Below are 12,357 nucleotides of genomic sequence, written 5' to 3' on the forward strand. Positions count from 1 at the left end.
ATACAAATTACATTGATGCACCACAGGGTACAATTTAGTAAGTAAAGCATACCGGTACTGTAGTCATTAATGTCGCGTGGGACCAGTTACGACGATATCATCCAAGTAATTCGTAAATGATGGAATACGATGAGCGAGTCATTTACAAAACCCCTGAAATATACAGGTGAACCGGCAACCAAAATGTAACAGTTAGCCAGCGGTACGAAACACAAGACTAGCTCTCTTTCGCGTCTCGACGTTGTGTGCCGGTTGCAATTATTCATGAGAATGCTCTACCACGGAAATATGTTCACCCCTAATAATTTAGCAAATTATTCCGTTGAGCGAGCAGGATAAGAATCGTTCGCCGACTGGATGTTGATGATGGGCTTAAGGAACCCAGTAAACGTAGTATTGATCAAAATTAGAAGAAAAGTTGCTACGATACGTCCGGATACTTATATCTATTGAAATATGTGCCAATCTGCCCTCTCATTCTCATTCTGTCTGTTACGTAGACACTAAAGGCAGTTCTGCATCTGGCTACCAAGCGACCTGATACGTCCTTCAGCAATTCTCCTGTCATGGTAAATCTATTTTTCTATCAGTTTATTTGTAGATGAAACATTGCGTGCCTGCCGCAGATTTACGCAGTTATTTTGTTGTCAGTTCCGGAGTACGTTTCACAGAATGGTCAGGGACGGCTTAAACTAAACATTTCTTTAGCAAAATCACGAAAACCTACAGGAAGAACAGTATTCAAGTAAGAGCATTATTGATACCACTTATTGAACAGGGTTCTCTCACAGTAGTTGCAGGGGTGTGTTGCCAGAGCTAAATGAATTAACGTGCCAAGACACCATTAACTGCAGTGGCTTAAGAGAGCTATGCTTAGCTACTCCACATTCCAAAGCACTTAGCTCCATTCCTGATGTTGCCATCTAAATAGTCCACGGAATGATGTAGATGTGTGTCATAACGGGTGACAAATAACAAACCACATACTGTACTTAGAAAATGGAGGAACTTTTTTTGCTGTCCAGAAGTATGAATAGACGTAGTCGTGTACGTGGCTGAGTCGCTCTAACCATTCCTAACCATTTTCTTCGTTTTATGGGTTCAGTAAGTGGTACGCCGAATGTAGAAAAATTCCAATATAAAAATAAACTGACGAGCCAAAAAATTATGACCACCTGCTTAATAGTGTGTTGCTGCATATTCGGAACATAATGCAGCAGCAATTCTGCGTGGCATGCATTCGACAAGTCCTTGGTATATTTCCGAAAGTATGTTGCGCCAGATGCCTATGCACAGATCACATTGTTCCCGTAAATTATCGGTCAGAGATTTGTGGATGTGGAGCTGGCGTCCGATAACGTCACACATGTGTTCAGTCGGATTCAGATGAGTCGCATTTATTGGCTGAGGCATCAACTTGAGTTCACTATAATGCTCCTCAAACCACTGTGTTTCTGCCCTCGTGACACGGACAGTTATCCTGCTGGAAGGTGCCACTCCTGTTGGAGAGCCGGCCGCGGTGGTCTAGCGGTTCTAGGCGCTCTGTCCGGAACCGCGCGGCTGCTACGGTCGCAGGTTCGAATCCTGCCTCGGGCATGGATGTGTGTGATGTCCTTAGGTTAGTTAGGTTTAAATAGTTCTAAGTTCTAGGGCACTGATGACCACAGATGTTAAGTCCCATAGTGCTCAGAGCCATTTCCTGTTGGAGAAGGCATCAGGCGTGGATGGAGGCAGGTGGTCCGCTATGATGTTCACGTAGTCCACAGTTGTCATAGTGCCTTCGATTACTACCACAGCTCCCATGGAAGCCCAGAAGAATCTCACCGTAGCATAGTAACCCCCCCGCCGGTCTGTGTATGTGGTACAGTGCAGCTGTTCGCCTGGATGGCGGCGTATCCGAGCACGACCGTCGTCTTGGTGTAACAAGACACGTGATTCATACTATCAGGTCATACGTTACTCCATAGTCCAGTCTCGATGATCCTACGTCCTTTGCAATCGCAGTTGTCGATATTGTTGGCTCAACTTGGGAACACGTAGGGTCGTCTGCTCCGGAGCCCGCTGTTCAACAATGTGTGCTGAAAGGTGTGTACCGAAACATATGTTCCTACACCAGCCATGTACTCTGTCCATAGATCTGCAACAGATCGCTTCACATCCTGTTTTACAGAGCCGACAAGCCCTCTTCTGCCACTTTTTGTGATGAAGAGTGGACATCCAACACTTTGTCGCCTACTCGTGGTTTCACTGTCCTCCAGACACTTACCATAGATCTACATCTACGTGATTACTCTGCTATTCACAATAAAGTGCCTGGCAGAGGGTTCAATGAACCACCTTCAAGCTGTCTCTCTACCGTTCCACTCTCGTACGGCACGCGGGAAAAACGAGTATTTAAATTTTTCTGTGCGAGCCCTGATTTCTCTTATTTTATCGTGATGATCATTTCTCCCTACGTAGGTGGGTGCCAACAGAATGTTTTCGCAATCGGAGGAGAAAATCGGTGATTGAAATTTCATGAGAAGATCCCGTCGCAACGAAAAACGCCTTTGTTTTAATGATTGCCACTCCAATTCACGTATCATGTCTGTTACACTATCTCCCCTATTTCGCGATAATACAAAACGAGCTGCCCTTATTTGTACTTTTTCGATGCCATCCGTCAGTCCCATCTGATGCGGATACCACACCGCACAGCAATACTCCAGAATAGGGCGTAAAAGAGTGGTGTAAGCAGTCTCTTTAGTAGACCTGTAGCACCTTCTAAGTGTTCTGCCAATGAATCGCATTCTTTGGTTTGCTCTACCAACAGTATTATCTATGTGATCGTTCCAATTTAGGTTATTTGTAATTGTAATCCCTAAGTATTTAGTTGAATTTACAGCCTTCAGATTTGTATGACTTATTGCGTAATCGAAATTAAGCTGATTTCTTTTAGTACTCATGTAAATAACTTCACACTTTTCCTTATTCAGGGTCAATTGCCACTTTTCGCACTATACAGATATCTTATCTAAATCATTTTGCAATTCATTTTGATCATCTGATGATTTTACAAGACGGTAAATGACAGCATAATCTGCAAACAATCTAAGACGGCTACTCAGATTGTCTCCTATGTCGTTAATATAGATCAGGAACAATAGAGGGCCTATAACACTTCCTTGGGGAACGCCGGATGTTACTTCTGTTTTACTCGATGACTTTCCGTCTATTACTACGTACTGTGACCTTTCTGACAGGAAATCACCATTCCAGTCGCACAACTGAGGCGATACTCCGTTGGCACGCAGTTTGATTAGAAGACGCTTGTGAGGAACGGTGTCGAACGCCTTCTGGAAATATAAAAATATGGAATCAATTGGACATCCCCTGTCGATAGCACTTATTACTTCATGAGTATAAAGAGCTAGTTGTGTTTCACAAGGACGATATTTTCTCAATCCGAGCTGACTATGAGTCAATAAATCGGTTTCTTCGAGGTACTTCATAATGTTCGAATACAGTATATGTTCCAAAACCCTACTGCAAATCGACGTTAGTGATATAGGCCTGTAATTCAGTGGATTACTCCTGCTTCCTTTTTTGGGTATGGGTGTGACTCTCAGGCACCAGACCATAACAATCTGCCCTTTGCCAAAGTAGGTTATGTCAGTGGATTTCTCCTTTTCGGCCCGTATTGTGGCTAGAATGATTTCCCATTCGTCTTTACTTCGCTTATATACACTGCGCAACTTAATTACACGATCGCTTTTTCGGAACGCCGTAATTGTCTCCCATTGCAACATAGAAGTTTGAAGTTTGCTCAGAGGTTCCTAAGACATTCCTCTGTAATGGTGTAAAACTGTGGCCCCCTGCGACGTCACCCTCGGGCTCAGCGACGCCTCAAACATCGTGTTGACACATGCGAAAGAAAGGCCAATAGCTCATGTGAGGTAGCAGGTGGGTTAACGATGTCACATTGGCACCAAATTTCTCCACAGTTCTACCCAACGCTATCTCAGACATATCATGTGATGGGAAGGTCGTCACAGCCATTCTTACCCACACTGCACCATTAAGCAATGGGAGCTTATTTTTTATTCACCCTTCATATTGCGAACCCTCCTGTGCGTGATCACGTGGGAGTGTGACAGTGACACATGCATGAATGAAATGGCAAAGGTTCCCTATAGGACTCCCCAGTTCGAGAAAATCCACATTAAAAATGTACCTGCACAGACAGAAACTGTAATGGAGTTCTAGACACTTGCAGATAGTCAACCACTTGGCACCCCTCTGACACCACATGCCTACTAGCTGGTCTAAGAGCAGCAGCATAGCTTGCCTGCAGCCGCCTAGTACTCTCGTCCTCGTTTGTCTCTTACAGGTAAATTTTAAAGTGCTCAACAAAGGCGGATGGGTGGCACAGAGGTTTCTGCCGAACTTGGGGAGAGAGTGGGGTCTTAGATGGATCCTTTACAGTTTTATTCACACATATGTCAATGTCGCGACGCTCCGTGATCATTTCAAAGCAGGGCACGAAACAGAATAGCTGAAAAAAATAAGCACGCTTTCCTGCTTCGGAATACGTTCAAATTTCGTCCAATGATTTTGAGCGATCCCTCGTGGTTCCATTCTGGAGACCAGAGCTAAAACTGTAGTTGCACTGCACTGGAAAGGGGTGTTATCATGTTCAGTGGGGTTCCTGGTCCACGATGTTCTTAGAGAGGAGTTTAATCGTCTGCGAGTGTCAGCAGTGTCAAAGGCTGTCAAGAACGTAGTCCTGTTGCTCATTGTACTGTTAACTGTCGTTTTCGACCGCAAAATGTGTGGGAATAAACGCCCCAAGGAAAGGGGTGATTTTAGTCACACCCTTTATAGCACCCCATAAGGCCTTTTCGAATCGATCCTTTTTGATGAAATTTTGTGCCAATGTGACGTTATTAACTAACAATCACAGTTAACATGAGCTTCTGAGCTGTGGCCTTTTTTCACCTGTGCCGACACCTTGCTGTTTGAAGCATCGCCGATCCCGAGAGTGACGTAGCAGGGCAGCACGTCTTTGCACAATTACTGAGGAGTTTTGTAGGAACCGATGCACCAAACTTAAAACTTCTACCGGAAATGGAGACAATTACGGCGTTACTTGTGTTGCTTCGTGTACTGTTCTGACCGCGTCACGTGCCTGCAATACCACCACGACGCTACCCAATCTTGCAGTTGGCAATGGGCATAATGTTTTTTTTATCGTCAATGTTAATATTTCCGTTTGTAAGGAGTCTCCTGAAGCTTCTCCTATATTCCCCGTATTATGGTTGTTAACTATTCTCAGTTATAGCTCTACTGCACTGTACTTCCCGGGCTGGTAAAAAATGCAAGGGCTTGTTTAGAATCTATATTTTAACCAACTCGGTAGATCGTGGTGCCCTTCAGGGTAGCTATTTTTCTAGGTGACCTTCGTCACTCCTTTCTATTCCTGCAGAAAGCGTACTGAATAAAGCGCAAAGAAATCAACAAAATGGTTAGAAAGAAATAAAGCAACATTTATGGAAACAGCTGGGATGATGCGAGACATTGTATTCCGCCAACGTCATACATGATCAATTAGACTAGACACAGCTGTTGTGTGGACAGCGCTCCTTCTAAGACGAATGTGACATCCAGCGTCTCACGCGTCTGGCCGGCCGGGGTGGTCGAGCGGTTCTAGGCGCTATAGTCTGGAACCGCGCGACCGCTACGGTCACAGGTTCGAATCCTGCCTCGGGCATGGATGTGTGTGATGTCCTTAGGTTAGTTAGGTTTAAGTAGTTCTAATTCTAGGGGACTGACGACCACAGAAGTTAAGTCCCATAGTGCTCAGACCCATTTGAACCTCACGCGACTGAACTTAGCCGTCCACGTATCCCTCGCGATTATCTTGGAGGACAATAACAAACGGTCACTAGCCATAATATCCAGAGCCGCCTTCCCGTTACAGGGTGCCGAAACAACGCTGGAACAATTGCATTTTACGCTCGAAGCACTCTTTTCGATTGATGAGCCGCGTTACGCGTTGGCAACAGTTGTTGATACGGGATGAAATACAATCCCTGGTATGTCTCCAAACAAGAAACACTATGGACATCCATTTCACCCACCCTCAGCACTGCTGAGCATGTATGCAACCCCCTGAAGCGAGATGTTTACGTGAGCGCAGACTAATCTCTTTAGTTTTCAGGCAGTGATTCAATTATCGCGGATCAGAACGGCGTTTCGTTGAGGCCATAACGAGTCGCCGTTGTCACCAGGGAGGACTGGGCTGCAACGTGCTACTAGATAGGTGTCACCAGTTCAGTTACTCATGAATGTACACTAAAAACGCCAAACATTTTCGCTCTTGTGCACTTCTATCGCTGATCTCATCATTTACCTCATTTGTTGACTGAATACAGACAAAGAATCAAATGGAAGCTACAACAGAAATACTCTTCGAATGGAGTTTGCATGACGCTGGCTCTCCGAAGAATACCGTTCATTATTCACTGATTACGAGAAGTGGAGTTGTTTTAGTATACAGGCAAGACCAAGGTCCTAACACAGACTTCGAAATATTGGAACTGTATCGTCAAAGAAGCTATAGAGATCGGAGTAAGAAAACCTGAACTGAATCGTGACAGCGGCTATTCTCTTAACCGAGCTTGGGAACCAGCCATTATCCGGATTAAAAAGGAGATGGAAGTATCCCAGAATGTACTGACTTCTAGGGCAGGGGGAGGAACCTCCGAAATGCAGCCGGCAAACCTCCCTGGGCGTGGACCCACGAGGGAACACCCAGATGCGGGGCCACAAGCCGGGCGTCGAACCCCGGCGCGGACTGCCGAGAGAGCGCCCGCGGCGCCGACGATGGAGAGAACGCCCGAGGGAGGGCTAGGGGGAATCTGATACATACCTCACGCCTGCCGTCCCATGGCAGTACATCAGCACACCTGATGATGGCAACAATGTCGACTGCCGAAATATTGTGTCCTTTGTACACTCAGACCAAGCGGTTCACCCGAGATTTATTTCGTAATGTGCCCTTTGTCAAGATCGAAGTACTCGTCCCACGCCTGCAGAGTGCCTGCTACGCCATAGAAGACTGGGCGGCGAAGTGGCGTATCCGGTTTAATCCGCAGAAAACGCAAACTATCATCTTCACCAAGAGGCGACCTGGTCCTCGCTGGCTTCGTCATCTTCGGAACCTTCGGCTCTATGGAACCGAACTGCAGTGGAAGGACTCCGTTAAATACCTCGGAGTAACTACGCACAAGCAGCTTACATGGAAGCTCCACGTCGATGACATCCGCGCCAAAGTGCCTCAAAGGATAGGGATACTTTACCCCTTCATAAACGAAGGTACGGACCTCTCGATAGCAAACAGTCTACGGATATTCAGAATGTACATCCGCCCCATTTTTGACTACACCTGCGAGGTATGGGGCAACACGGCAAAGACACATCTTCAGCGCCTTCAATCGCTACAAAATAAGGTAATTCGTCGTGTTTTCCACGTTCCCCCGCAGTTCCCGCACCGGTACATCCATCTGGCTGCAGACGAACTGGAAGTGCCACAACGACATCAACAGATAGTACGAAGAATCTACACCAGGACTGGAACTTCGGCCAACCCCCTGATACGAAACCTTGGAGCGCCGCATCAGCCAAGGAAACGCTATGCGCGACCCATTGCCATGCTGGAACGGTAATGTAACTAATCCGAAATAAGACGGAATCTGCACCAAAGACAGGAGATAATTCGTGCCCGCCCACACCCAAGACACACAAGCAAATAAAGATGTTACACACAAACCCACCCCCCAGAGAGAAGTAGGAAATGCTCCTGAGTAAACCCTACAGAGTCCGCAGCTCGTGGTCGTGCGGTAGCGTTCTCGCTTCCCGCGCCCGGGTTCCCTGGTTCGATTCCTGGCGGGGTCAGGGATTTTCTCTGCCTCGTGATGACTGGGTGTTGTGTGATGTCCTTAAGTTAGTTAGGTTTAAGTAGTTCTAAGTTCTAGGGGACTGATGACCATCGATGTTAAGTCCCATAGTGCTCAGAGCCATTTGAACCATTTTGAAACCCTACAGAACCCAGCTGCCGCAGAACAGCCTGAAGCAAAGCGGACGTAGCTTAGTCAGTGGGTTTCCGCATTTTCAGTCCGTATCTTCGCTATAATGACTGCCCATCTATATCTCTTCCACTCACAAATTTTCCTTACTGCGTCACGTGCCCGCAACACAACCAGGAAACATGGAGGCATTCAACCTCGCAGTGGGCTGTGGGCAGAATGCTTTGGATCATCAGCGTATGAACTGTTCTCGATATCTATGAAATCTTTGTAGCCGTGAAAACCGAAATGATACAGTCATGGATGCGTAACAACTGCCATCAAGGCATCCTGCTGGTTCTATGATTCATTAAAAGAAATCATTCCTTTCAAACTTCAAGACTTACTTGTACCAATCAGTGATTGTGACAGTGATACTTGCAACGTGAAGAAAACTTCAAATATTTGAAATAAAAGTACAAAGAAAGATTTTTGGGCCCATATAGGACGACCATTTCCTAGAATGGATAACTAGGAAGACTGAAGAACTATTCGACGTAGAAATGTCAAAAACTGTCCAAATAACGAAGGTGACAATGCATCATTATGCCAGGTATGTAGTATGGATGCCAGAGAACGGGCTGCATTCGTATCATTCGCTAGAAAGTCGGCTGAAATCAGAAGAAGAAAATGGAAGGAGAACATCTGGGACGATGAAGAAAAATTTTATATAGACGATACGCAAGCAGATTCTAATGGAGCAGTTTTACTGAGTAGGTATATTATTAACCAGGTCCAAATCGGGCTTTGTGGTCTAGGGGAAACCGAGAGGTCGCAGGATCGGATTTTCAGTTTGCCTTTAATCTAACCTTCACCTGTCAAAGATTCCACGTTAAACTGTTAAGTCCTCTTTCCCCGGCTGGATAACTGGGGCGGAACAGGTACACGAAAGTCACCGAAATGGCGTCCAGTTAAAAGACGTGCACAGGACCACTGAGTTACACGAAATTATTCTTAATTAGGTCCATGCCTTATTTAGAAATGGAGCAAGTTTCTCTATCGAACCCAGGAATATCATCTAGCGACAGCTCAAAACGTCAAAAGCCACGTCTTTGTAATGGACTTGAATTGTTTGACTTGAATGCTTATTTCTAGTCCCATATATGTCCGGCTCACACGAAGAACTTACCAGGCAAAAAGTCTAGAGCAGAATTCGAAAGATGGGAGATATCAGTTCATTTGATCACGGCCAGTTCGTGCATGTCCATTGGTAAACTCTATTTCAAACATCATGCACCATTAAAATTTTATCGTTCCTTGTCAAGAATATGCGTTGCGTACTCGAATCAATAGTAATAACAATATCTTGATACCAGGGATCACCGTCGAGTATTGCGAACTATAATAGCTACTGATCTGACAAAGCGCAGCACATTACTCTCCAATTCAATTTCGGACACATGCAGTCCTTCACGCAAGTAAAAGACACTTTACGTACTGTGGTGAGATCCAATTCAAATTAGAATTTGCACTTCACACTTCATATTTGAAACTATTCTAGCTGTGTCAACAGGTCTCTTCTACTGCAAGTTTTATATGCTACTTCCCGGAGAAAGAAACGTTTGGAAAATATGCTGGAGGTTTTGGAATACACAGCAATGATTGAAGTGAAAGATATCTTACGAAACCACAATATATCGGTGGCACGACGGAGATCCACGAAGAACTTAGCTACTTTGGTGAAGGTTGCAGAGAGTAAATCGCAACACTACGCTTTCTGCATGCAACGTGTAATGAAATTTTAGCGTACTCTTAATTTAGGAGTAGCAGTGAACCTGACGTTTTTCTCTAGGTGTCTGTTATCTTTTGATAGTGAGCATTACGGTTCTATTTCCATACATATCCGTACCAATCCGCAATAAAAAAACTAGTTACGATTAAATTAAAAGATCTTCATCACAGTTATCTGCACTGCTGAATTTTGGATGAAATACAAAACAAGAACATTAGAAAGATCAATTTTATTAAGACATTGTGCTGAACGGCGGCGGGGATTCTCGGGTGGGTGTAGTTCCTTGATGATCATATAGGAAGCACGCTACAACAGTTTTAAACGACCGCATGTTCTCAGTACACACATAAGTGATAGGGTACGTTTTACTTTAAGCACTAGTCGAGTACGAGAACTGTACGTCCCTAAATACGTGCTGTAAAAAAATGCTATTTCAAAGGGAACTGATAAACTTCAGTACGGGAAATGACTTAAAGAGCCCAATTGTAAACGGAAAGGGAGACTACTCACTGGGTACAAAAACATAGTCGCTTACAACTGAATTTCAGTTGTTGCAACCATTTAATAGGTTAGTAAAAATTGTAAGCGTTTTCAAGACGGCAACTACTAGAAACATTCGCGATAATTAATCGAATTTTGGTGTGAGCGTGTGGGAGTCTGCAATGTCCTTTTGAATAATTTCCCAAAATTTGGTTCGAGAAATATCAGTTCTGTATCAGAATTTTCGGAAGGTTCACTTGCTCGTCTTCAGAAATATCTGAAAAACAAACAAGTGTGTTACAGGAGATAATTCCAGATATTGAAGTTCTTTCCCAGTAAAATGTGCCCATAGTCTTAACACCATGTGATTATTAACAAAAAATGGTTCAAATGGCTCTGAGCACTATGGGACTTAACATCTATGGTCATCAGTCCCCTAGAACTTAGAACTACTTAGACCTAACTAACCTAAGGACAGCACACAACACCCAGTCATCACGAGGCAGAGAAAATCCCTGACCCCGCCGGGAGTCGAACCCGGGAACCCGGGCGCGGGAAGCGAGAACGCTACCGCACGACCACGAGCTGCGGACGATTATTAACACATGTGATTTACAGCGTATAATATATAAAAAGCCTCATTTTTTGCAATCAGAACTTCAGTTTGTTCATTTTTAATTCTCGATAGCTTGATAAAGATTAATAACTGGATGGGTGACTGAGCGGTACAAGAAAGTAAAAGGAACGCTTATAATGTAATGAACTGACAGCAGTAATAGACGGATGAAAGTGGACTGCATTGGTGTTTTATGCAGAGAAATGGGAACGGAAATTTGGCAGCAGTCGTCTGCAGCTGCATACTGCTGCAGACACAAAGAGGTCTTTTGACTTATTCAACGATTGAGCTCTTTGTTAGATACCTGTATTCACGAGTAGCTGCACTGTATGTTACATATCGCTGGGTGCAACGTGACAGATGTGCATATTGACTCTTAAATGGTTGCTGCGATCGTGAAAAATCTGTTAACATTGCTTCCGTCCTTACGTGCCTGAGGCGATGTCAGGACACCCAACGGTCGCGGAAGTTGTGTAAGCAAGGTCTCCATGACCTACGTTTAACAAGCACTACGTTTTACATTTTCATCATTAAGTGTTTGACTCACAACATTTAAAGTATGGTTTGACCATTCGGATAGATCTTATCTATAACTTCCATAGAACCTCTGAACGAATGCCGGAGCTCTTCTTCCGTAAGTCCGTGAATAATACATTAATCCAGTCTCTCTTTTTTTAAATATTGACTATATGTGTGTGATGTGTGTGAGCACTGCAATAAAAGTTCGCGAACAGGAAAAACAATTGGCCAAGTGCATCAAATACTCATACAGTACTCGAGAATAGTACACACAAAGATCTTGTACGTTCTCTTCTTTGTAACTGCACTACGTCCCTAGAATTTACTGTGTAAATATTAGTGAACCACTTGTCCTCCGTACAACAAGTCTCTGTAGGGAGTTGGCATCACATCTGCACACACAAGTCCTCTAATTCTCGTAAATTCCGGGGAAGGGGGCGATAAGCTCCGCCTTTAACCGCACGGCCACTTCGGCCGGCTTCGCGCCCTCCCGTCGGCATGATGAAGAAGGTATCGGGATTCATCAGACCATGCATCGATATGCCACTGCGCCAATGTACAGTGCCGAAGTTCACATGTCCATATCAGTCGCAGTTGTCGATGTCTTGATGTTAACATTGGCACATGCATGGGCCCTTGGCTGCGGAGGCCCATTGTTAGGAGGGTTTGGTGTGTCCTACACATTTGTGCACTGTCCAGCATTAAATTCTGATGCTACTTCCGCCACAGTTTGCCACCTGTCCTGTTTTACCAATCTCCCGAGCCTACGATGTCCGAAATGGGTGATGATGGGTGGCCACACAATCCCACGACGTCTGGACATGGTTTCACTTGGTTTCGTCACGTGTTGTCGATACTCACAACAGCACTCCTCGAACACACGACAAGTCATGCAGCTTCCGAAA

The 12,357-nt window shown here is 44.8% G+C and overlaps 1 protein-coding gene across 1 annotated transcript in view; it reads right to left on the reverse strand.

The window, feature by feature from the left end:
• The window catches only part of LOC124721881 (inhibin beta chain-like), a gene marked incomplete at its 5' end in the record, with an annotated part of 315,715 nt that overhangs the window by 267,360 nt on the left and 35,998 nt on the right, over positions 1 to 12,357 (reverse strand). The gene's annotated exons all lie outside the window — the stretch shown is intronic.

Source organism: Schistocerca piceifrons, chromosome X (assembly GCF_021461385.2).
Source record: "Schistocerca piceifrons isolate TAMUIC-IGC-003096 chromosome X, iqSchPice1.1, whole genome shotgun sequence".
In the NCBI taxonomy this organism is placed as follows: domain Eukaryota; kingdom Metazoa; phylum Arthropoda; class Insecta; order Orthoptera; family Acrididae; genus Schistocerca; species Schistocerca piceifrons.